Source organism: Notechis scutatus, chromosome 3 (genome assembly GCF_049901735.1).
Source record: "Notechis scutatus isolate UNSWTSFEM ecotype Mainland chromosome 3, rNotScu1.2, whole genome shotgun sequence".
Taxonomy (NCBI): Eukaryota; Metazoa; Chordata; class Lepidosauria; order Squamata; family Elapidae; genus Notechis; species Notechis scutatus.
Window position 1 is genome coordinate 33,324,558 of NC_142011.1, and position 27,150 is coordinate 33,351,707.

Below are 27,150 nucleotides of genomic sequence, written 5' to 3' on the forward strand. Positions count from 1 at the left end.
ATAGACAGATGAGTTAAAATCCAAAATCCATCAAGGATATCAGGTTTCCACCAGGTATCAGCATTATAGATGATGTACGTCCAAAGAAATCATGGCATGACCCCACAGCATAGCCATGTTGCAGCAAAGAATCTTGAAGCATTTTGAAGAATATTACATTTGCCTGGACATAATATAAATATGCACTTGTTACACACCTGGCATAAACTGCAATAGATTGAGATGTATTTTTTTTTAACCTAGTCATTTTTATTCAGCTAAGCGAAATAAACTTTTCTTTTTTCAGGAGAAAAATTACTATAAAGTTATACAATTATCAGTAGCAAATTGTGTTTGTGATTTGAAGAGTCATTGAATGTACGCAAGGATTAAATCATACGTTATATGAATAAAGGATGAAAAAAGAGACTAGGATTCAGACTGTAACAGAAGTGAGCAATGCAGGGTGTTTAGGGCAAAGGTGCCACTCCATAAAATTTCCTGTCTTCATTTAAGAATAAAACACATGATTTCATTGTCGCTGAAAGAATGTCCTTTCTAAGGGCTGCCATACCAAATTTTAGACCATTAACTACTTAACGGAGAGAAGGCCTATAAGGTTATGATTTCCAAGATTAGAATTACCTCAACCACTATAGATAATTAATACCTACATTAAAATTCCTTTCTTTCTGGAAGTTTCTGTCACACAAATCTGTGTTGCTTTGAGGTTCCATCTCAGATGTTGCCCAGTTTTTTTTCCTGCCCATTTTATGATCATTTCTGTGAGTTATTTCATCCCTAGAAAGGCAATAAGGACTTTGTAAAGCTTTGCAAATGTTCAAAGTGCTTTATACGAAATAATTGACATGCTGTATTCCTAGTATTTGTAGACCACTCTTTGGTTACAAAAGCTAATCTAGGTTTATAATACCAAGCTAGGGAAAACCTGCAAAATATGGCTTCTGAATTCTTTAGAAGAATTCTTCTTAACTCCTGTGACGGGCAGACAGATGGACAACCTCTTTTACACAATTTATTTTCAGTATTCCAATAGTTTGGAAAGAATAAAAATGTGCATAATGATAAATGTAAACACTGAACAACTACAAATCACCAAGTAATAACAATTGTTGTTCTGTATGATGCTTTCAAGTGTGAAATACTGTTTGGGAAAATAATGTAATGTATTTTAGTTATGTGCTCTTTATATCATCGTCATTACCATCATTATTGTTGATAAAATTTCTATGCTTGTGTGTTTCCCAGAGTCTGCAAGTTACAAAACTGTAAGATACATACAGAAATAATACAGATAGTCCTCCACTTACAACCAGTCAGGTGATCAAAATTTGGACACATGGCAACTAGCATGTATTTAACTTAATAACTGCAGTAATTCACTTAACTGTGGCAAGAAAGGCCAGAAAGTGTGGCAAAACTTACTTAACAACCGTCTTGGGCTCAATTGTGGTTGTAAGTTGAGGACTACCTGCAGTAGTCATGTATGATAAAATGAATAATTATATAAAAGACTTTTATGCAGTTAATACATTTGCTCCATAATAGTGTAAGGATGGCCTCTTTTCCTAGCCCAGACATAGAAAAGTTTGCCTGTATTTTACCAAACTTTCCTCCTAGCCTGTTTTATCATTGACATTCATGATTGAGTAGACATTTCTGAAAAGACCAACTTTTATTAAAATTTGCATGAATTCATTTACAATTCCATCCAGAATCAGAATTCTGTAATTGTGTGGATGTTTAGCCAAACCTGGTAAAAATTTCACCAGAGAACTTTAATGGGAAAGTATCACAAATTCGATGAGAAGAACATGGTGGCACCCTCCATTTTCTCTTCCTTTAATATGCCAAAATATAACTTTAGATGGGAGTTAACATGTTAAAATAAGAGCTCATTCTTTCATCAGTTAGTGATAATTACTAGTTAGACTCCTGGTGAGCTTTGCTTAGGGTAAAAAAAATACTTTTTGCTAGGTGTTTAATTTTAAGCTCCTAATAAAATAAGATAGAACATGTAAGCTTTAAAATTCTTCTGCACTCATATTTAAGATAACTACAGTATATGGTGAACACTTGACAAATACATTTGCAGCTAAGTTGTTCAATGTATCACTATATTGTTAAATCATTATGTTTCAAACATTTAAGACATGAATTTTTCTATATAAATAAATGCAGGATTGAATTTGATGTATATTTACCTTGGAGTTACTCTTCCTGTATAAAACTGGAATTGCTTTCCAAGGGAAAAGATCTAGCATTATACTTTTAAGATACAGTATCTTCCCCACTTGTGGGCACAAGGGGGAATCAGTTTTTTGTGTTTGATTCCATGGATACAGATAATAGCTTAAAGCCTTGTTTCTAACTCCACAAATGCAAAGCTCATAAAATTTTGAGAAGTCAGACATTTTACTTTACTGTTGGTTGCATCAATGCAACCAACAGTGAAGAATTACCAATTTTATTTTAGAATCACTCTCTTTTAGAAACTTGTTTACCTTTATAATCGAGAGTTATCAGTCGCAAAATGTTACTGCCCATTGAAGCAAGCTTATCAGATTTTGGCATTTGGAGAAAATTAAATACAGATTTCTCGTTGAAAATGCATAGAACAGTTTCTTTTTTCATATAAATGATTTAAAAGTTGCCTATGACAATGAATATTGGGCAATAGCTATTGGAAATAACTTAAGAAATGGCTCGATTTTAAAAAGAAAATAATTTTAAGGAAGCAGGTAAAATAATAACAAACTATTAGGAGCTATATATACCTATAGACAAAAGAGGCATCAGTACAATAAACTACTTAATAGATAATCATTATTTCACCAAGTAGTATCCCATTGCAACATAATTTAAGTTAAACATTTTAGATGTATAGCAGATAGTCCCTATTGAGAGTTTCACATTCTAGAAATTTCAGGGTTGGAAAATGAGCTTATAATTATACTAGCTGTTTACCCATGCTTTGCGACGAAACTATGTGATCAGGCTAGGTGATTGAAACACATAAGGGTTTCCTTTCCTTTTTCCTTTTCATTCCTTCCTCTCTCTCTCTCTCTCTCTCTCTCTCTCTCTCTCTCTCTCCCCCACCTTCCCTCCCTCCCTCCCTCCCTCCTCCCTCCCTCCCTCCCTCCCTCTCTCTCTCTCTCTCTTTATCTATCTATTCAGAAAAAGTACAATCCTCCAACTGTTGTCCCAACTGATGTGCTTTTTCAGGAGACAACTGGACTTTCTGGTTTTCTTTGAAGATGTTTTGTTTTTCATCCAAGGAGCTTCTTCAGCTCTGACTGGATGGTGGGTAATAAAAATACTACAACCTTTGATGCCAAAGTAGCTTCCTGTTTGGAAGTGTAGTTTGCATCCTTTTAGAAAGTTGTTGAGGCAACTTGGAGGTTTGTCTGTGTCCTTGGGGCACCCGAGTGGTGTAAATGGCTGTGGAGTTACTAAGGTAAGGGAATGTGAGGTAACGGAATGTGAGGCAACTGGCAGTTGGTACAAAGTTCTTTTCAGGTGGGGAGGAGAAGTAGAACTCCTTAGCATCAGAGCGTATTAATTACTGTATTAAGAAATATTAATGATCTGATGGTCATTTTGAAAAATCCTTCCTTAGCGAGCACCTAGAAGCCAAGAAGAATATACATGCCAAATTTCAAGTTTGTAGGCTTTACAGTTCTGGAAATTCTGTGATGCTGCATGAGTGGTCTTTCATTTTTATATATATAGGTACAAACTTAAATAGAAATAAGTCATCTGAATACATAGACATATTCCTGTGAAATACATTAAATTATCTTACTTGGCTAGAAGCAGAAGTAAAGTTGTGGTTATTAGTAACAGTTGATATAGTAATCACTGTAGCATTTAGGAACAGAAGGCATTTAAATAATTCTAATCTGTTTTATTCTATTCTATTCTATTAAAAAGATTTAAAGGAATTTAAAGATATATGGCATTTAAAAATTAAATTTGTTAATTTAAGTCTTATCTCAAATACAACATTTCAATATCTCAGAGTTATATTTTCTGTGGTACAGAAAGATCTTGCAAAAACATAATATAAATAAGCTAACAGAAAGTTCATGTACAAATTAAAATAACAAACCATTAATTAATAAAATTAACAAAACACAGTGAAATATCAGTGAAGAATAAAGGAATGCTATTGAGTCAAATGGAAAGAACTGTTTTTTAAAATGGAAGACAATTTCTAAAGAAAGCTCTTTAAATTATCTATGAGAAAGAATTATCTTCATTGACATAATGGAAGGGTAGCCATGTACGTCTATGGTGGTTAAAAAAATCTAAAGGAGTCTACCATTTCAGACCAACTAGTGTTATTAAAAGTTTCTTTCTTTTTCTTTTCTTTTTTCTTTTCATCTCTTTTTTCTTTTTCTTTCTTCTTTTTAATGAGCTTCAGTTTACTTAATCAGAAGCAGAGTGGCTAGACCAATGAAGGTTTTAAATTAGGGTGCCTAGAGATGGGCAGGAAAATAGGTTAAACATCTTTTTAACTGTTATTATCATAGTGACTGTGAGAATGCATTGTACTAGGCCATGATGAGATGTCTTTTGGGTTGGGTCTTTTGGGAGTTTCAGTCCAATACAGTATACCAACAGAGGGTTAGGCTATTTTATTATCTAAAACTGAAGAGATAGTAATAGCTATTGGAGGGATATTGTCTCTTGGATTAGGACTAATTAATCCATTCTCTCCATGGAGATGTTGGTAAGATAACAAGACAATTAATGATAATGGGGTTATACATAGCCCCTTTGTTGAGGGAAAAGTATAAGAGGGATGAAAATTAATAGAATAGCAAAGAGTCTATGACGATCTTAGAGCTTAGGAGGCACGGTGGCACAGTGGTTAGAGTGCAGTACTGCAGACTACTGCAGGCTACTTCTGCTGACTGCCAGCTGCCTGCAATTTGGCAGTTCAAATCTCACCAGATTCAAGGTTGACTCAGCTTTCCAGCCTTCTGGGGTGGATAAAATGTGGACCCAAAATGTTGGGGGAAATATGCTGACTCTGTAAATTTCTTAGATAAATTATTATAAGAGGTGTGCTTCCAAATGTTTTCATTCTCCCACATAGAAGTTATGGAGAAAGGAAATTCACTAGCTCTATATGTGAATTTTCCTTGGAATGGGAAAACTTTGTTTTATGGACAATTTGTTTTTGGAAAGGTCCAGAAGCTATTTCAGCAGTTACTTATGTTATCCCAAGGAAACTTAAATGTTGCTGAATTCATGTCCATTTCCACAATGTTTTCTTGGCAGTAAGACAGATATAATGTGCTTCCTTCCAGGATGGCTTCTTAATTCTAAGTCTAGTCTACAGCTCTGAAATTTCTTATAGTGATTTTCTAAGTTCAAAACAAGTCCAAACACACTTAATTTTGGGGGGATTTATGGAGATCAGTTAGATGCTACAAACTAGATGAGAATATTCTTCAAAGATGACAGCATCTCCTAATATAGCTTTATTAAGCTATTTTAGCTATTTATCAATAGTTAAAATATTATAATATAAAACAGAACCAGTTTGGTCTAATGGTTAAGGCACCAGGCTAGAAAACAGGAGACTGTGAGTTAAGGTTTTGCCTTAGCCAAAGGGTGACCTTGGGCCAGTCGCTGTCTCTGAGCCTTACCGACCTCACAGGGTTGTTGTGGGGGGAAAATATGAAGAGAAAAAAAATATGCGGATATATTCACAATAATAAAGATTATGATTTTTAGTATATTGAACAAATATATTCAAGTAATTTCTTTAAGGAAACAATTTCTATTTTCTTTTAAATTGGAAAGATCAATAAGACATTTTAGAATAACAAGTAAAATGCAAATTAAACACACTGTAGAAATTAGAAATACAAAAGATAAACCGAAGAAAACATTTAAGCCCTGGCTAGGGTTCTTGTGTTTTTAATGTTTTTTTAAAAATTTGTTTTGCATGGCTATCATGAGCTGAAAGAAGAATTTGCTAGATAAAGACTGGGTTTGTGCAAGGTGGATGTGGGAACACAAAAGGTTTTTAAATTAAAGTGGAAAAAGATGCTTGAAGACTGTGGAGATTTATTTCCTGTATACAACAATTGGAGGAAAAGAGTCAACAACAGATAAAAAGAGAAAATGCACATACTCCTACTTGACAAGGAAATTGGTCTGAATGCATAGAGAAGCTTCAGAGCCACACATTTCTCTATAGATAGAAGACATGGTTCAAAAGATTAGTTTTCCTAAGGATCCTGTTCAATCAGCTTTTTGGAACACTATCTTGCTCTGTGCAGTCTGTGAAATGATTAAGGCTTTCATAGAAGGGTATTTTGTGGCATCTTTCTCTGGAAAGGTGGAAGAAAATAGAAAACAGAGCTTTGATCTCTGGGGCATCCACTTCTGTTTGTCTAAGAAGATGGATTTGCCCAAAGAGAATAAGTGGATGATTGTCCAAATTGTTGGACTTGAGTAACTGCAATTATAGAACTCACAGCAAATTGCAGCACAGATTGACTGGCTTCAGTCCACCAAAATAATGTTCTAGAATAATAATGTCAGTGTTGGGAAAACAGTATTAGCTGGAAGTACTTGACCGACCCATTAACTAAATATTCCACTTTTGGATCAAATTAATATATGCTCACTTATACTGAGGAAGATGATCTGGTAGATCTGGACCCTGTCATGCACACATATTCAACCCAAATAAACCATTGGTGAAATCATATTTTCAAATATCTTCCAAAATCAAGATTAAAGGATAATGCTCCTTACACAATGCACAGCTCTTGTCTTTTAGAATACAGAAAGTCACCTGTACATATTTCTACTTTCCTTTTACAGACTCAGAATGAGGGCAGAATTATTTTTAAACTTAAGTCCAATCGTTTATTTGCTTATAGAATGTAACCTTCATAAATTGGGTGCTCTGTGATAGTAAGTTTGGGACTGTATTTTGTTTAAAACATATTGGCCTTATGATCATCTTCTTGCTTTAATGCATGCATCTCTTTTTCTTTTAAAATGTGTTCCAAGTCACATTCTTAATGTTTTATATAAAAGGCAGGTACAAAGTCCTGATCAAGAATATAATGTAATCTGGGACCTTGTCTTCTACAGAAAGACACTCAAATGTTTATTGGAAATCACAAATTTGGAGCCAAAGTAGCTCATGAGAGCAGATTTTGGAAAGAAATTATTGGGAGGTTGTAGCCCATATAATCTCCACTTTTAATGCTCTTTTTTTATAAGGAGCATGGCTCTTGGGTTACAGCTAATAACTAGCTCTATACCTGTAAGTAGAGGGAAATGCTAAAGGTAGTAGGGTTGAAGCTGGCAGAGGAACAATCCTATGGGGTTTGTAGGAAAAGGGAGCTATAAACATAATGTTTCTGTGCACTCTCTTCCAGGCCAGCATGACTCTACCACAGCCTTTGCTATCAGCTCTCAACTTGAGTTCCCATAGCATAACAGAGTTGGAAGGGACCTTGGAGGTCATCTAACCCCCTGCTCGAGCAGGAGAGTCTATTGACTTTTATCTATTAAGAATAATCTAGATGGGGGAGAGGTAAAAAAAAAGGAGGCACACAATCATTGAGTAAGTGCCAACTTTAAGAGAACAACCTGTTTGCCCATATTGCACAGCACATAATACAATGGGACATTGGCATGGCAAGTCTAGATGAAGCAGGAGAGGGAAGGGTGGAAAAGTTGACAGGAAGATGAATGCCAGGGCTATCCAATTGCACCAGTGTGCAGCAGCTTGACTCAGACCTAGTTAATGAAGCTTGTACAAAGGAAGCACATTACTTTGTTGCAATTAATCAGTCTTCGTGATTATCTTGCTAATTAGCGGTGAACATCTTGCATTTTGGCTAACATCCCCACATAATGCAAATTATGTTTGTTTCTTATGCAGATAGATTCTAGGAAAGTAAACTCTGCTTTTTAGATTAAATGAAGATGGGGGAAGGTCATACCCAACCTATTGCACACATATAAACATACCAATATACATGTGTGTGTGTATATGTTTAGGTACATGTGTATACATACACACACACCAGATATGCACATCTCATAATTTTGCTATATGAATTGCTTTATAACAAAAATAGATGTCATTGTTGAAATAAATTTCAATTGCAAGAGTACCTCTGCCCAATATCAAATCCAGAGAGCTCCATTAAGGTTCTGCAATGAATGAAAACCCTTTGCCTACTACTGTATTTATGAAATTCTTAATGTGGGGCAATCAGTAAATCAGTCCTTTAAAAGACTCTAGTAGAACAGTCAGGACGCTAATATTAAAATAGAATTTTCCACTTTTTGCTTACGGATTTACGTTTGATTCTATCTATAGTAATGATAGATACCAAATTTACATTTATTTTTATGTATGCTAATGAGATACCACATTTAAAGTATACTGAAATGGAAGAACACAAATAATAGTTATATAGCAGAGTCTGATTTGGAAGAAACATAGCTCCTTGTGATGCTCATATTAATTCTTATAAGAGATAAGTAAAGTGGGCTTTTGTATTGCTTCAGAAGTCTGCAAAGCCAGTTTGGTTACAGAAGAAAAACAATGTCAGTATTATTGTGGCAATTATTGATTCAAATAGTATTATTTAGATACATGGTACTTACGTTAAAATAATACTTGCACAGAAAAATAAATCATACATTTTCTGCGTACCAGCTTAATGTGTCATTTGCATTCTTCTCCTGCAAACAGACCTTGTGAAATAGGAATTCTGATATGTTCTTAAGAAGCACAAAACAATTTTTAGATAATGATTTAAAAATGATTGATAATTTAAAAATGGGCCCACCTGCCCTCATCCGCAAAAGCAAACAACCAAAAGAAAGAAAAAATAAAGATAACTTGCATTGATAGAAAACAACTCACTAGCCGAAAGGGTGGTGGAGGTGTTGAACATAACCTATAACATATTCTTAAAATTTTAACTGTGCCCACCAGCACAAAAATGTTGGAAACACATGCTGTTAGCCATGAAAAGATTCACACAAAAGAATTAATCTCACAACTGTTGTTTTGCTAAGCTATTTAAAAGTCCAAAGAACCACAATTTTTTCCCCCAGAAAGGCCCTGGAAATCAGGGCCAGAGCAAGCCATTTTCTTTGTTAAGATAGAGGAGCAAAAGAAACTTCTCACCAATCTAAGGCAAGCTGCTCTGTAACCAAAGTCAGCCAACATATTGAGGGCATTGCAAGGAAAATCTCATAGAGGAAAACACAAAAATTAATAATCATTTGACTTCTCAAAATATCCAAATCAATTACCTGAGACAGATACCTCACTCTACCAAAGGTTCAGCCAGTCTACTGAGAAATAAGTAAGCTCTTGTTGCACATGTTTAATGTGACTAGGACATTATGACCTGGTAAAGAAATTGGGCTAGCATACCTCAATTTTCAAGAACTTCCAGATGCAGAACTATTCTCATTACATTAAATACTGGAACATTTCAGATTATTGGAAGTGACTTGATTTTGAACTGTATTCAAGACATCTAGTTGTGGTTTTGCAGTATGGACATCTTTTAAAAAAACAGTAAAATTTAAGGAGATTGAAAATTCAGAACTTTTAGAAGAAACAAATCTTTAGAAGCCCCTTCCAGATTGGCCTTTATCGACCCATTTTTTGCCTAAAATATCATCTAAATTAATCTGTAGTTTTATCAATACCGCCATGGCCCTCTTTTCTTCTCTGCTTCACTCAGACACAAATTCAAACAACTGCTAGATTTTACTGTCCTTCAGATATTTTTTTAGGACAAAGACCTAAGATGCTTCCATATATCAAGTCAATGTTGATCCTGGCCCTGTCAAGTGACTGTTGGTGACTATCAAAGATTTCAGCTGCATTTTTCAGCTGTATCTGGAGATGCCAGAGATTAAACATCGAACATTTGACACTGAAAACATATACTCTACCAGTGAACTACACGACAGCTTTCACAGAATAACAGAGTTGGAAGGGTACTTGGAGATCTTCTAGTTCAACCCTCTACTCTAGCAGGAAATCCTATACCATTTCAGACAAAATGGTTGTCCAATCTCTTCTTAAAAATCTCCAGTGTTGCAGCACCCACAACTTCTGGAGGCAAATCATTCCACTGATTAATTATTCTAACTATCAGAAAATTTCTCCTTAGGTTGCTTCTCTCCTAGATTAATTTCCATCCATTGCTTCTTGTCCCCCCACTTCTTTGTTGCAGCCCCTTAGATATTGGAACACTATTATCATGTCACCCCAGTCCTTCTTTTCATTAATGTTAATAATTAAAAATTAATTCTTTTTATTCATCACTTGACAAATCAGCAATAGGGCCAGCAGAATGTTTCTTATTTTTAAGGTCAGCAGAGAAGATTTATATAGAAAAAACTCATATACACACTTGCACACGGACAGACTTCTTCATCTATAAAGTGGTGAAATGTGCCAGTGTTGCTTTTTCTCTTTGCAAATTTTTGAACCTATGTGACCTGGCTATTCCTATGGCAACTTCTACTCTTTCCCGTAACCGTGAACATGAGGCTTACTGTGCCTGGAAGGACGTATTTGTTATCTCTAGATGTATTTTGTTTCTTTGCAAAGAACTACGAACATTGCAAAAGAAAACAGGCTTATAGCAGGCAGCAGGTGTTATTGCTAAGCAGCAGGAAGTTTTAGAGGAGGTAGTAGGGTTACCAGGGGATAAAGGAACTGGCAGACCTGTTCTATCTGATGTTTCTGTTCCTATTATTACCAGAATATAAAATGCATCCTGATCTTTATGTAATGAATGGGGGCAAGTTGGGGACAGGTAAATCAGATGTTACAAGAGACTGTTCTATATAGGAGTTACTTGTTTTTATAGTTTCATCTTCTGCTCTTAAAATTTACTATCAGGAAAAAAAATCAGAAGTCAGAACATACTGTTCTTCAGAACAATGAGACATGGTTAATTTAATCTGGTAGTTTGACGCTGATGTTTTGGTAATAAAAAACTGTATACTATTATACAACGAACACATTCTATTTAGCAATTGAATTATGCAGGATTCAGAGGCTTTTCTATTAAAGGGCACAAAAATTGAAAGACAGTATAAATAGACATCATAGGAAATGGAAACCTACTAGGAATGGGAGAAGAGAGTGGAAGCCTATTTTTTTTTTATGGGAACCAGAATATGGAGACAGTTATAGAAGTCCAAATTATAGGGTGGAGATCATTATCATAGTGCCAACGAATCTTATAACATCTGTGACACTTAAGATGGTCTCTATGAATCCTAAAATATAAAGTGTAATTTTAATTAAAAATATTAACAATCCAAAATAAGAATTGCAACATTACATGAGAATTCAGTATTTACACAGGAGAGCTAGAGCCATTTCAGCCAAGAATGAAATGAAATAATTCCAGATTTTAGCAATCTGACTTCATCATAAATTGGCCTGTTGTTTGAATTTGATAGATTCACAACACAGGCCAATTTATTATTAGTTTCCAAGCTGGTTGTATGTCTTATTTTCCCATGATACTTGCCTTATCAACATTACTCAATTTGGGTATTAGCTGGGTCATTAACGAAATACATAAAGCAAAGCCTGCTTCAAATTAAGTTCACTATCCTAGTAACAGCTCAGACATGCTGTGTGGTTGCCTTCTGGGATGTTGTTGAGATTTCTCACTTTAAACTAGAACTCTTGCTCTCCCTGGAGTTTTCCCATCCAAGTGTTAAACAGATTTTTAAAAATTGTAGAGGATAAACTGTTTTGTTTTTTGTTTTACTGGTGCAGATGGAATACTAAAAGCATTCAATTGGTGAGGAATTGAGGAACATGTAGGAGTGTAAGTTTTCTGATTTCATATTCTGATTTCATATTTTACCCTCTTTTTCATGGATGAGGTTCACACATAGTTTTAAGCAATCCTATGAGATCTCAGGGTCTCGCTCCTGAGAATCATACAATTTGGTGTAAGAATGCTGAAATTTCTCAAGCCGTCACTTTAAATCTGGGGCAGGAACGTAAGAGGAACAATGTTTGGGTGTATGATTTTGCATGGAATTGATATTCTAATCATTGTTACATTGTAAGGTCAGCTTAGATGTTCATGGACTTTGCTTTGAAGTTCTGAACATCTTGAATTTAAAAAGATATTAGCATTTCCATTAGAATGAATACACTGCCACTTTCTCTTAAAGCTTTTAGGTTTTCCTGAAGTGTTTCTAACTTCAGGCAGAAATTTATAACTGAAAATAATAATGCAAATAAATATCTTTCAGAGATAGAGAATGGAGCTGCACTGTTGAAGTTTGGGTGGACTGAATGACTGGAAAAAAATATTGTATAGAGTCATTTTGAGCTTATTCTATGATTGAGTTAGAGAAGCAGAAAAATTGGCATTATGAATCTGATACAAGAATTTGGCTTTCTGAAGATTTTGTTCAAGTAAAATGGGTTTTATCGTTAAGGCAAGACCTTGGGGCTGAGAAGAGAACCAAGTAGAGCTTCAAAACCTTTGACCAATGTGTTTGCCTTCATTCCCTATCCAGAATCATCTGTCCCAGATGGACAGATTTAGGAAAATTAATGAGTATAGAAACAAATCTCTGTGTCTGAGAAGCCGTCTGATAATATTCATGTAATTTTCATCTAACATGCCCAAACCTTAGGGAAAAAAGAGGTATTTATATTTGTTTCATTTTGGAGACCAATAAATTAGGTTGGCAGTTTATCTCATGTACACTGATCTTGGACATTTCTAGATAGCTTTATGTTTTTTGCAAGCAACCTTTCTCATTTATTTTTCTTTGTCCTTGCCTTGATTTCTGTGAATATAAATGAATTATATTTAAGATATAAAGGTGGATTTTAGGAGACTTGGTACTTATAGATCTTTGGTTAGGAATTAAAAAGTCTGTGGAGGAAGAGGATATCCATGAAATTGACAACAGGATCAGTCTCAGTGGTGCCTCATGAACAGATTTAGCTATTTAGTTGAGATGACCTTTTTTTTTAATTGATGGTGATACTGTGAAAGTAACACTGCCCTTTGAATAAGCCATCACTATAAATGAATCGTTCCTAAAATGAAAATTTAATTTTAGCTATTGTCTTACACTGCTATAATATCCTCTTACATATATGTGACAGAAATCAATCACATTACTCAACTTAACAACTTTCAAAATACTTTTCAGGAGATAGGAATGGTAAACTGGATAGCTAGATGGACAGGCAACCAGACAGACAAACAGTTGATAGAAAATAGGTAGGTAGGTAGATAGGTAGATAGGTAGATAGATAGATAGATAGATAGATAGATAGATAGATAGAGATAGAGATAGAGATAGAGATAGAGATAGAGATAGAGATAGAGATAGATAGAGATAGATAGATAGATAGATAGATGATAGATAGATAGATAGATAGATAGATGATAGATGATAGAGAGAGAGAGAGAGAGAGAGAGAGACAGAGTCATGCCCCTGTCAGAATCTGATTCCGAGGGGGAGGCCGAGCAGCTGACAGGGAGTGGGAGTGTGGCTAAGGAAGAAACTGGGGAAGGGCACAGTCCGGCTGGGCAGAGCAGGGGAGAGGTAGAACAAGGCAGAGGGAATTCAGAGGAAGACCCAGGCCCACCCCCTCTTCATCCTAGGGCATGCAGGGAGGAATGGAGAAGGGAGCAATGTGAGTTGCATGGCTTACTGGGGAGGAAAGGGCCCTAATTCCCTTCATTAGCTGTAGCTGGGAACAGTGTTTAAAAAGGGAATTTGCACACAGCAACTTAATGGAAACAAATCATGTATTATCTTTTTTTTTGTCAAAGTTTATCTGGGTTCCTGGTGTCTTCCCAACTTGTGTGTTTTGCTGGCCTTTGAAGTCTGCAATTTCTTATCCTGCCCTGTCCAGTTAATTGCTACAGGGTGGATTTTTATTTACAGTTTATATGTACTTTGTTTTCGGACTGAATTTCCTCCACTTAAAGACTGTTGTTGGGAGAGTTTAAACTCCAGCCGAAGATAACTGGACATTGGGGGCAAAGTTGGAGGTATTAAAGGGACTTTTCTTATTTATGTGACTGTGTTGCTTTTGTGCCACGCCCTGGGTCATCACAGATAGATAGATATGCCACTTTGTACTTCATGCTCCTAAGATCCCAGCCCCTCCACAATCTCAGGATGCAGCATATAGAGTCTGTCTTGCTGGCAAGTTCAGGCTAGGAACCAAGAGTCATGCTGGGTTGAAGCTGACTCATCCTGTGTTATCTGAAACAATAATTCTGCCTTTTGAGCCACTCTAGTGGTGATGAAAGTTCTTGAATGAAATCCTGTTCATCATCACAGAGATGTGTTAGCTCCATGGGGAAGGAGAGAATGGATAGAGGCCAAGAGAAGACTAAACAAAAATCACTTTTGCAGGCATGTCAAGCTGTCCTCCTTAACCCATGAGCGAAAGTTTAGCCCTGGGATAACACAGACATTCTAAAATATAGCAGCGAATTAAAATAATATCATCTGCTAAAACATCTATTCGGGCTCAGGCAATGGCAACAACAAAAGTGCTTTTTAAATGCAGCAGCAGCAGCAAAAGAAGTCCTGCTTCTGCTTTTCTGTTTTTCCAAATTGTTCATCTCAATTCTTCCTTCATTCCTGCAGTTCTCGAAGTGTGTTTTTAAGCAGACTCACAATGTGAAATCCTGATAGGTCAAAACAGATTGCAGAAAATGTTGGAGTAGAAAAATATCCATCAGGGAACACAGTTCAGTGTTCTCCTTGCCACCTCTCTCCTCAAATATACTGTTTTTCAAAAAAAAGAAAGCAGGAACCCAATGGTGGAGCCTTCAGCATGCAGAAGGTTGCAAATTTAATCCCTGCTACTTTCAGTATGGCTGAGAAGAAAGCCTGCCTTAATACTTGAAAAACTGTTGCTAGTCAGTCTCAAGCAAAATTGTATCCACCAGCTATTTTACTGCAAAGCAACTTAGAAATAGAAATAGAATACCAGAGTTGGAAGGGACCTTGGAGGTCTTCTAGTCCAACACCCTGCCTACACCACTCCAGACAAATGGTTATCCAACATCTTTTAAAAAACTTCCAGTGTTGGAGCATTCACAACTTCTGGAGGCAAAATGTTCCACTGATTAATTGTTCTAACTGTCAGGAAATGTCTCCTCAGTTCTAAGTTGCTTCTCTCCTTGATTAGTTTCCACCCATTGCTTCTTGTGCTGCCCTCAGGTGCTTTGGAGAATAACTTGACTCCCTCTTCTTTGTGGCAGCCCTTGAGATATTGGAACACTGCTATCATGTCTCCCCTAGTCCTTCTTTTCATTAAACTAGACATACCCAGTTCCTGCAACTGTTCTTCATATGTTTTATCCTCCAGTCCCCTAATCATCTTTGTTACTCTTCTCTGCACTCTTTCTAGAGTCTCAACATATTTTTACATCGTGATGACCAAAACTGAATGCAGTATTCCAAGTGTGACCTTACCAAGGCACTATAAAGTCGTATTAACACTTCACATGATCTTGATTCTATCCCTCTGTTTATGCAGTCTAGAACTGTGTTGGCTTTTTTGGCAACTGCTGCCCACTGCTGGCTCATATTTAAATGGTTGTCCACTAGGACTCCAAGATCTTTCTCACAGTTACTACTATTGAGCAAGGCACCACATATACTGTATCTGTGCATTTGATATTGGAACACTGTTATCATGTTTCCCATAGTCCTTCTTTTCATTAAATTAGACATAAACTTCTTATATTTATTCTGTTCCTTTGAGAACATCCATTTTGTAGAGACTTCCACCGGTTAGGGCCTGCTGAAGAAAATAATTGCTTTCCTCATAATGTAACAAAGCAAGAATAAATATTTTATCTTGAATTATTTTAGGAGGAAAGGTCATTTTGATGTGATGAAGCAAAAGCCTATCATCTAGTTAAGCTAATTCTTTTCTTCTTTATTAAGCCTGATGGGCTCTTACTACTAATGAACAGAAGTAATTCTAGGAAAAATTAGGAATTGTCTCAACCTCTTATGTAACTCATTATGGGAAAATTAAAATGGAACCAGCACTAGTGAGTCCATTTGACAGACATTGATTTAAATTTGCTGGAGTCATCATTATTGGCTTCATTTCCTACAATCGTATTTCCCTGCTCTTAGAATCATGGACAGTGCTCCATCTAAACCAGGAGTAATCAATATAACTACTTTGACTCATGAATTTCTATCTTTTAGACCCCCTACCCTCTGCTGCTAAAATTCAGTGGACAATCGCTAAAAATTGACAGAACACTTTGTTAACATTTGGGGATGGAAAATTGGTAGGCTCACCATTTACAAAGAAAGAAATATTTCTGTTTTCCCAAATCCCAGAAAAAAGTAGAAAAACCTGGCTCGGATCATGTTCTTGATAAAAGCTCTGTCATTTTATATTATTATTTCTTCCACATTACCCTTGTTCCTCCAAGCAGTCACCAAAAAATGGGCTACCCCTGATTTAGCCCAGCAACATATATACATTTTGATATGAATTTTCCAATGTTTCAGACAAAAAAAAACCCCTCTTCCAATCCTCTCTGCAGTTTTTAAGTGGAATCTTTGGTAGGTATATGCATTCTATGCTGAATGGGGGTCACCCCCCCATTTCACCCCATATGTAAATTTTAGCCTTCAACATGTAAGCTCAACTGTCCATTTACTTTTATATATACTGTCTTCAGCTCATTATATTTACAATTATGTGCTAATAAAGAAATGTTTTCAGTATTGCAGTGAGGAGAGGAATCTGTAGCCATATATTACTAAAACAATATGTGTGCTTGTTTATAATCTTCAGTTGGGCAAAACGGTGTGTTATGGGAGTAACAAATTTTGAACCAAGATACCACATACGGACTAACTTACAGCGAGAATGAAATTTGAAGTTGTAGCTGTATCAGTACCACCACATGGCTGTGACCAGCTACAGTCATTTAATTGTCATTTCCAATTGTCCCTGAGACCTAAGCAGAAATAAGTCAATGGGGAAGCTGGCAGGAAATGTAAATTTATTTGTGGTTGCTGCTGCTCTCTGCCAGCTTCCCACAAGCTAAGTCTTGGTTTATGGGAAGCTGGCAGGGAGCATTGGCAATGGGAAAGCTGGTAGAGAAAGTTGCAAATTGCTCTAGTAATCCTCCCCTACTCGTGCAACACTTCCCAACCCCTCTGCTCCCATCCTGTATAGCAGGGGTGGGCAAACTACGGCCCGCGGGCCACATCCAGCCCGTTGGTCTTTTTAATCCATCCCGCCGAAGATTGGTCTGTATGTAACCGCGGCCACTTTTCAGCTGCTTTCAGATGTGTCGAGAGGAGGCGGTTGAGGCGGAGGGCGGGCGGCGGAGAGCGAGCAGGGCGCCTGGAGGGCTTGTCAGGCGGAGCAGGAAACGGGAGTAGGAGCCCGGCGGAGCGAAGAGAGCTGAAACCTGTTGAGGTCTTGCCGCAGTCCCTTCGTGGGGAGAGAAGCCGCCGAGCCGGGAGGAGCACGGGATGCTGCCGGCTCGCCTCCCCACCCCTCCGTCATGACTGCGGGAGAAGGATCCCTGAGCGCTGCCCTTGCAGCCGCCACTGATGGAGCCCCGCTTGATTTCGCCTTAGCCGCATTTGATTTGGAAGGGGGTGCGGGAGGCGGTGCCAAAGGAGCGCTCTGGGGTTCGGCCAATCGCTCGCTGAGCAGCTCCGGGCTCCCCACCGCGGCCGGCAGACCTTGGGGCTGCGCTCCGGAACCCAGCGCCATGGGACGGCGAAGCCAAGCGGCAGGAAGAGGCGCGTTGAAGCTGCAGCGGCCGGCTCAGATCTCTTGGTCCCGGGGAATCCCCCTCCACCGAGGCTCAGGCGCCTCGGTGGAGGGGGATTCCCCTGGACCAAGAGATCTGAGCTGGCCGCTGCAGCTTTGACACGCCTCTTCCCACCGCTCGGCTCAGGCGGAGCCCCGAGCACCGCCGGCGGCGAGGAGCACGAGAAGCACAATGGGGCCATGGGAAGAGCTGCGCCCCAAGGAGCGACTGGCAGCCAGAGCGGCCAGGACTGGCAGTGGTGGCGAGGGCCCGACCTGCGTGGGGGGCTGGGGCAGTTTTCTCCCGTGCCTGGCTTCGGAGCGGCCCGCTGTGCGCTCTTGGGCATCTGGATCGCTGCGCCCTGGGTGCGCCTTTCCCTCGCCTCTCAGCCAGCAGCAGCAGCAGCAACAGCAGCAGCTCTGCCGCCACCTCCTTCCTCCCCTAACGCCCGCTGTTGTGATGCGTATTCCCGTAGACCCGAGCACCAGCAGGCGCTTCACACCTCCCTCCAAGCACGGCCTTCCCCTGCAGTAAGATGGGAGAGAACAGCGGCACCCTCAGCGCGCCGGTGCCGGGACCTTGCAGCCGGACTGAGGCGCGCTCGGTGGTGGATGTCCTGGCTGGGCAGAGCGGGCAGGTCCTGGGAGAGGCGCACAGATGTTTTCTGCTGAGCGGGCTTCCCAAGCGCCCGGGAGGACTCGCGGTTTAACGGCAAAAGCGGCGGCGGGATGGGTGCACTGGGCGGGCGGGGGGAAAGGCAGGCGAAAGCCCCCCCACACACACACCTCGGCAAGTGGTTTGCAGGGTTAGCCAGCAGTTTCTCGCAAGAGACTGAAGGCCGGTCTGCTCCCCCCAATTAGACGTTGGTTCAAGAGGGAGGGTCAGCCCTGCTACTAATTGGTGATTCACAGTTTATCCGTGGGCACCGGAGGAGTTATGTTTTGGGGGGTGGGCGTTTATTTATTTTTTATCTTATAAGTGGCCAACTTGTGTAAACTGAGGGGGTACATTCATACACACACACACACACACACACACACACACACACACACACACACAGTCGTTTATTCGTAGCGGAAGAATCTGTCTATCTATCTATCTATCTATCTATCTATCTATCTATCTATCTATCTATCTATCTATAATGGCCTTTTATAAAATTGGTTCGGCCCTCGAACGCAGATCTGATTTTCCATGTGGCCCCCGACAGAAATTAATTGCCCACCCCTGCTGTATAGCCACTCATGCACTCTTCCTGATCTGCGCTGCATCTGCACATGATCAATCCAGCACCTTTTGCACACCTTCTCTAACTCTACAGCACTCTCATGCCTCAAGGTACACCCCCTTCTCAATTCATGCTGCATCAATGCATGGCTCCATTAACCTGTGCAGCACCTCTCACGCACCCCAATGCACCCTTCCCAACCTGGGCAGCACCTCTATGTACCCTCCTTTCCCCACCTTTGTGGCTCCATTATTGATAAAGCTGTTGTGATGCCCTCCCCCCTCCATCAAAAATAAGATTGGCAGCTATTTCCTAGACATGAAATCAACAAACCTCTCTCTCAAGCTGAATCTTCTTGATTAAGTATGGATTAATGATATGGCCAAAGATGCTCCAGCCCTTCCCCTTATGGAGATCATTTTTTAAACCTTTTAAAATCCAAATTGGAGACTGGAGACTGGAGTCAGAAAAGGCGCTAACATGATATTGTTTCTGATCTTCTAATTAAAGATTAGAACACTGCAAGAAACAGGAAGATCTAGATTTGTGGAATAGGATGGTTGAGACCTCCCACCCTTACTTTTCACCCTATAGGTTCAACCCTGCCATTGCAGAAACTCAGAAAATTGTTTGGCCAAAGATAAATGCACTTTAGCTGCACTGAACAAATTAAATTGCAAAGCTCTTGTACACCATTGGGAAAAGTCGCATTTCCATTCTTACCAGTAGCATTATGGCTGGTGCTTGCTAGCTAGTAGTGTGTGTGAGAGTGATCTTTCTCTCGCGCACTCTTTCTTTCTCTCCCTCTCTCTCTTCCTCTCCCTCTCTCTCCACCTCCATTCTCATTGCTATCTCAGTCAACCATGTTTATCTTACAAAATCCTAGAAGACGGAGGATATGTATAACAAAGAAATCAGAGATTATTCTGGCTTCATTCCATATACATTTTTTATTTATATTGCTTTAGTGTTTAACAAAAACTTTCCATGCCAATTTCCTCCTTCTTCAAATTCTTTAAACATGGAATGGCTGATCATGGAGGTGACTATGCAGACTTTCACATAATTGTGCATATTGGTAAATAATTTTTGCTTTTTCTTCATGTCATTTGTATTTAAATTTAAACTAGAAAATTAAAAAGTCCCCAAAATGTAACTTAATTTTTATGAGAAAGATTTGTGGCTCTATGCAGTGAGAATAATTTTAAAAAAATGTTCTCTAAAAACTTGATTCTTAGCAGATATTGCCACTCTCTGCAAATGCTCAATTGTTTAGCTGGAGGGCTAATACTGATTCTTAAAGGGAGGATTTCAGCTGTCACTTAGTGGCCTATTTAGTGATCCATTCTTACACATCAATTCTTGTGGAGATAACTATTATTAAGTAGACTTTGTTCTAAGGGAGGTAGTAGAATGGCAAGTTATAATTTTCTAGTCAGAATTTATGCCTATATTAGGAAATGCAATGACAGCTTCCTTCTTGTTGGTTTTTCTACCTCCTTGTGACATCCAGTCTATTATCTACCGAAAATCAGTCAGAAAGAAACAAAGAAAGAGTCCCGCACATCTCATTGTTTGTGCACTAATGAAGCTCAGCAAGCAATAATGTACATCCATTAAGAATTTGTGGCTCTAGAGATGGTTCTACGGGGTCTAGATGGATTCTGAACTCAGCCCCAGCTCTTACACAGTAACAATAAAATGGCAGATTGGCATACTAATTCCTCCCCCACCCCCAAAGATTCTGGCTCTTGAGCACAGTTTCAAAAACATAACAACAGCAACTTTATCTTCTTTTGTTTTGGCCCAGTTGGGCCACTTATCCCAACATGTCTGAATGCCACACTATCCTCCTTCCGTGAAAGAGTCAGGATATTTGGGCTAGCCCTACCTGTTACTGTTTCTCTGAAATGCCTCTGATTCTAAAGTTGCCCTTCTTTCTCCAAAATAATTAAATTTCTTATTCAGAAAGAAATTTTGGCAGCAAAAAGGCTGCCCATTTATGTGCCAGGCCATAGTATTTTTTTAAATGGCCCCATGACTGCATACTTTCATCCCATCCTCCCATCCCCATTAGCCTTAGCTGTGGCCATCAAAGTTCTTCATAGGTTTTAACCAAACAGTAAAGTTAATGTGATTAAAAAAACAACACTTATGTTTCAACAATAGATGATTTAAGACTACTCACATTACTTAAGGTTCAATGTGACTGAAACAAACACAATGTAGGCACACATCCTTCTTTTAAACTTAGTCTGAACAAACCAAGTTGGTTTGATTTATACACGTAAAGCCATAAATCATGGATTGCAAACCACAAAATGGATTCACATATCACACTAGGCTGAAAGAAATGACGTCATGCTTAGTGAAATGCATGAATCCAGTTTTCCTTAGATAGGAAGACTAGCTTTTAGTCACTCAATCATTTCCTTTTCCTTTGCTCTTTGCAACCTATAAATGAATATCAGAATCATTTTCTGTTTAGTCTCTTTGTGGAAGAATTAGAATCCATGTAGTTAGATAGACTGTGGTTTTTCAGAAGAGAAAGTCACCTAGCCTCTTGATGTGAGATATTCAGATGCTGATTACGGAACACAATTTATAGCCTCACTATTTAGAAGACTGTGGATCAGAAGAAAGAACAACTGTCAAACCAATTCATATTTAATAAAATGTGATAAAATAATGTGTCTGCACAGGATAGATGAACATTTGTTAGGAAAACAGTCTTTCTGGCCCACAAAATTGCAATCCTTTTTGAGTAGCAGTCCAGCTCTTAATCATTGCATCTAGATAAGACAATGTACAATACTGAAGTTTTTGTTAGAAAATGAGGGACAAATGCATCCCCCCTGCAGTTCGCACCCTACCTGTACCCACAGTGGGGATTCAAAATGCCAGCACACTGTGAGATTCTATTATAGACCTACCAGCAGCTGTCCTTGCAGGGGAGGGGGGAAAAGATGAGCAGTAATTGTGCATTGGAAGAAAACAAAAATGCAAGAACCTGAAACATTTTTTTCAGGAATGATTATTGCTCTCTCCTTGTCTTATGTTTTCTAGCATGTGGGATTATATTATATTTTTTTGCTGGCAGCATGGAAGTTTCATTGTATTGGGTCACTGAATTTCCGTGTTTGGAGATGGCTTTCTAAAGAGCCCTTCAATTACATTACCTTGAACTTTGGGTCACTTCGACTTCCTACCTTGTAGAAATATGTCAGCAAAGGGGAAACATGATCAGTCAGTACTCAATAATATAAGAGCTTATTAAAAGAGTGTTGGGTGGCTGCAGTTTTGTATGTGTATCCTAAAGGGGGATTAAGGCCCACAGTAGCTTGTAGGGGTTTATCTCCTAGTAAGCAGCCATATGGTCTGTCTATGTGATAACTATTTATCAGTGGTTTTAGTTGGCTTCCAATAATTGTAAAAACTGGCACATTCACTGCAAGCATTAGGATAGAACTCCAGAATACCCATTTAGCATAATGTATATGAGTAGATTCCACTTGAAAGCAATTAAATAATACTAGAATTGAAAGAAAAGCTTATTGTAAGGGCACTAACGTCAGAGTCTGAAATTAACCTAATTTGCTAAGATTGTAAAAAAGACTCTCAAAGGATATCAAGCCATGTTTTCATGTTAGTCCTTTGCAAAAAAAAAAAAATACTAGAGAAGATTTTACTTACTAATGGGAAAATAAATGTGTTGGTTTTTAAGGTGCCATGAGAATCATCTCTATTTTCAGGAACTTACTCTGAAGAAATATTCTGTATTGCAGAGATGCTTTAATAATTCTATTCATTTATAACCAATCCAATATTTCTCTTGGGAAGCAAAATACAAAACAACTCCAACAACTCTTTACAGACTGGTACAGTGAAATTGTCCATAATTTATCTAACCATTTACCAGCTAGTTTTTCTTTATATCTGTTACAATTGACTAATACAGAAGCCATTGTACTTCTCATAGAGTTAGTTATATACATAAACACAGAGAAACATTTGGCTATATAAATTGTGTTTAGATCAATATGAGTTAAGTGGGAAATAGTTAATAGACCAGAAAAGAAGCTACCCAAAAGGCAATTTTAGAAGAATATAAAGTATATTTAAATGAATGTGTGTATGTAAGAGAGTATAAAACTATAAGGAACATGAACACTGGGGAAGATGTTAATTGACATTAACATTTTCAGTTGGTAGGGAGAAAACTATTACTTAGAAATTCCCAGGCAAACAATAACCCTTAATAGCTATGGAATAGTAGACACATTTATTATCTACCCACTCACACACACACACCAGGCACATGTGAAACAGCAAAGCACAGCTGAGTCTTTACATAGCTTTTCACAAAAGGGAGGAATGTTTTGAAAAGATCAAACTCAATGAAAAGAACCAGTGCTACCCATGTTATTCTCTTACCCCTGCTTTGCAGAGTCTTATTTTTTTAACACTAGAGGTGTTTTCATTTATCTCTAGCTCAACAAAGAGAAGACAAAAAACCACTATAATGCATTTCTTCACAGAAATAAACAGGGCACCTAGGAGCCATTCTATCATCCTTTCAGTACTGTATTGTTTAAAGCAGGGGTGGGATTCAATTTTTTTAACAACTGGTTCTGTGGGTGTGGCTTAGTTGGTGGGTGTGGCATTGTGGTCATGTGACTGGCTAGGTGTGGCCAACTCAACATCACTCACATTGGGGCACGCATCTCCTCGCCTGGCCTCTTATGACTGTAGGGATGCTGCAACAGTCATAAGTGTGAAAAATGGTCATAAGTCACTTTTTTCAGTGCCATTGTAACTTTGAATGGTCACTCAACACAAGCAAAGTACCAACAAAGGAGGAAGAAAAAACCTCCAGAGAAGTTCCTGAGACAGAAAGTCTAGTCCTGCCAAGAATGTAATAAGGGTTAACGGAGAGGCAGTTTCTGTAAGCAACACCAGAATGTTTCCTTCCTGCCTTCCTTACAGGATTAGGCCAGTAATTTCTTCTAACAACCGGTTATCTGAACTGCTTAGAAAGTTAACAACTGGTTCTAGAGAATAGGTGCAAACCTGTAGAATCCTACCCCTGGTTTAAAGCTAGTATAAAAATGGCTGTTAAATGCATTGCTGGGGGCTGGTGTGTGCTAAATAATAATTGTTGGCAAGAAACCAGGTATCAGAAGATCAGTGGAATGGAAATGAACCTGGAGAAGAAGCACAAGGTTGGAGATAGCTATGTTGAGTTGATTTCAAGGAATGAGAAAAAAAGATAAGATGATTCCTTGCATCATCCGTTTTTTACTAGCACGTGTATAGAGCTGTTGTTTGGACATAGTGTTTATCAAGATTAATTAACAATGAAAAAAATATTTCATCCCCTTGAGAGTCATGCTGTGTAACAACATAATAATAAACCTGAGGAACTAGGACATAGCCATTCTGAATGGGCATGAAAAAACATACCAATTTTTTTGTAATGGAAAGGAAATCTACTGAAATTCTCCATCATAAATAGAAATAGAACCCAGGAAACATTTCAAAGAATAAAATTTAAGTGCTATATATCACACAGTATCAAGAGCACTAATTTATGTGCTGCTTGTGGCCTCTGATTTAATTGGGTTTTTTAAAAAAGACTAAACATTTAATTGAAGATGATGTATCTAGTCTTGATGGCTATATTCTATCACAAGCAACTTATCTCAAATGCCACTAGCAATGGATTATGTTTATCGCCCTCAAATACGGTTTGTGAGCTTCCTAAATTTTGCAGCTTGGAATGGCTAGTCAGATGGTTAGCTAATCTAACAGCCCTGTTATGATCTTCTGATGTTTATATGCTCTTTTAATTTACTCAGTAGTTTAGGCTCACTGTCTTTCTATTGGATGGAGTGAAGCAATTGTCTTAAGTTGTAAATCCCTTGGCTCCTTCTCCTAATACAGTTGCTGCACATCTTGCTGTGTTTATTATGTTTTCAATTGTTTCTAAATACTGTAAGCCACTCAGAGTTGCTATTGTGAGACGGCCAGCCATATGAATGGATGGAAGGAAGGCAAGAGGGGAAAAAGGAAGGACAAAGTAAAATAAATTCCTCAGTTGTTACCTTTTAAAAATCCCTTTGCTATGCTTCAAGGAACTTATTCCACCTCCAAATTTTTGCCAATAGCAATATAGTCATATATCTCTAGTGATCCTGTCTTATTTACACAGAAATACTAGGATCTGGTGATGGAACATCATTAACATTAGAGCAAAATGGCCTAAAAACTTGTGCCAAGCAATACCTGCAGAGTCTTTCTCTCTCTCCCTCTCCCCACTCTCTCTCCCCTCCCCTCCCTCTCCCCCATCTATCTATCTTTGTAATGTTTCATTTTATGTTTCAATGGCCAGAAAAAGCTTACAATGACCATATGAAATATGATATAAAAAACAGAAACAAACAAAAAAAATCCCTGGAAAGTTGTTTCATAAATAGATAGAGAGATCTGATTACATTGTACATTGTGTTATACATTATACATATTGTATAGTAGCCATGGTGCACAATGGTTAGAATGCAGTATTGCAGGCTAACTCACTGTTCGTTGAGAAGCGTTTGATTCTGACAGTGATGTTGTGAGGTCAGGTAACAAGGAAATATTGCCTACCACAATATTTCTCAAGAAGAAAGTATTCTGGGGGGAAAAGAATGTTGGGCGAAGAATATTAGGATGTTCTTTCTGTGGTAAGAAAGATTTTGACTTAACCTAAAAAAAACAACCCTCAATTGATGATTCTTTAATTAAATGTAGAACTTTCTGAACTCTTTCTAATTGACATTTCAAAAATGCACAATTACACATTAATACTATGATAACATTTTTGGATGATTTACAATCTGCTCCCTTAGGTGCCCATAACCTCATATTAGTAAAACAACTAGATTAATTTCTTGCAGCAACTCTAACAATTACACAGAGGTGTTCTGTTTCAGTGGGAAATTTTGTAATTGCCCATAAACTCTATAAGTCAGAGATGCCAAAACAGAATGCATTTTTCAAGTGCATTCATTGTGACAATATATTTGAAACAAATAAATGAACAAATCAACCTTAGGAAACTGCCAAAGCAGTTTCATGTGTATCAATTGTTCCCCTGTATCAAAAACAGTCATTATGTTATAGAATTGGATGAAGGGAGGTAAAATTTAGGGAATACTTTGACTTCCCATCCCAACCTAAAAGTACCTACGTCTTTTTTTTTTACACTTTAAAAAAAGAGTACAATTCACATGAGCTGATATCTGGTGCTTGGAAACTTCAATTTGTTATCTGGTGATATTGAATCCAGGGTAACTCATGAATTCATGGCCTCCATGGCAATCCTGACATGTCCCAAGGATAGGTGGTATTCAACAGGTTCTGACCAGTTCTGGAGAACCGGTAGTGGAAATTTTGAGTAGTTCGGAGAACCGGTAGCAAAAATTTTGAGTAGTTTGGAACACCACCTCTGACTGGCCCCACCCCTTCTATTCTCTGCCTCCTGAGTCCCAGCTGATCGACTGGGGCTTCTTTTGTTGCCCTGCACAGGAGAACAGAGCTGGAAAGCAGGTTAGTGGGGTGGGGAGGGAATGGGGATTTTATAGTATCCTTCCCCTGCCACATCCGCCAAGCCACACCACACCCACCAAGCCACACCCACAGAACGTGTAGTAAAATTTTTTTAATCCCACCACTGGTCGCAAGTCATCTATCAGCTAATATATACCAGTGGCTGCATGTGGCTACATCTGGTTTTAGTCCTGGGGCACTCATGACATGATCTAATATTGGAAAATGTTAACTTCAGTCCATGACCATGGACAGATCATTTTCTGATTACCTTCTGGTGTGCTGGTGCCACTTTCCCCCATAGGGAGATAAATCCTACTCAATTGGCCTATTCGAAGCAGGTGCTTGCCTTCTGGAATGAGCTGTCCCAAGATTCATATGGCTTCCACCCTGATGATACTCCTTAAAGACTTAGCTCTTTGCCCAGCCCTTGTGGATAGAGTAGATGGGAGCCCCCCGCCATTTATTACAGTTTATGTTTGTTTC

At 38.4% G+C, this 27,150-nt stretch overlaps 1 protein-coding gene across 2 annotated transcripts in view; it reads left to right on the forward strand.

Annotated features, from left to right (window-relative positions):
* Positions 1-27,150, forward strand: part of NECAB3 (N-terminal EF-hand calcium binding protein 3) — a 99,248-nt gene that overhangs the window by 1,019 nt on the left and 71,079 nt on the right. The gene's annotated exons all lie outside the window — the stretch shown is intronic.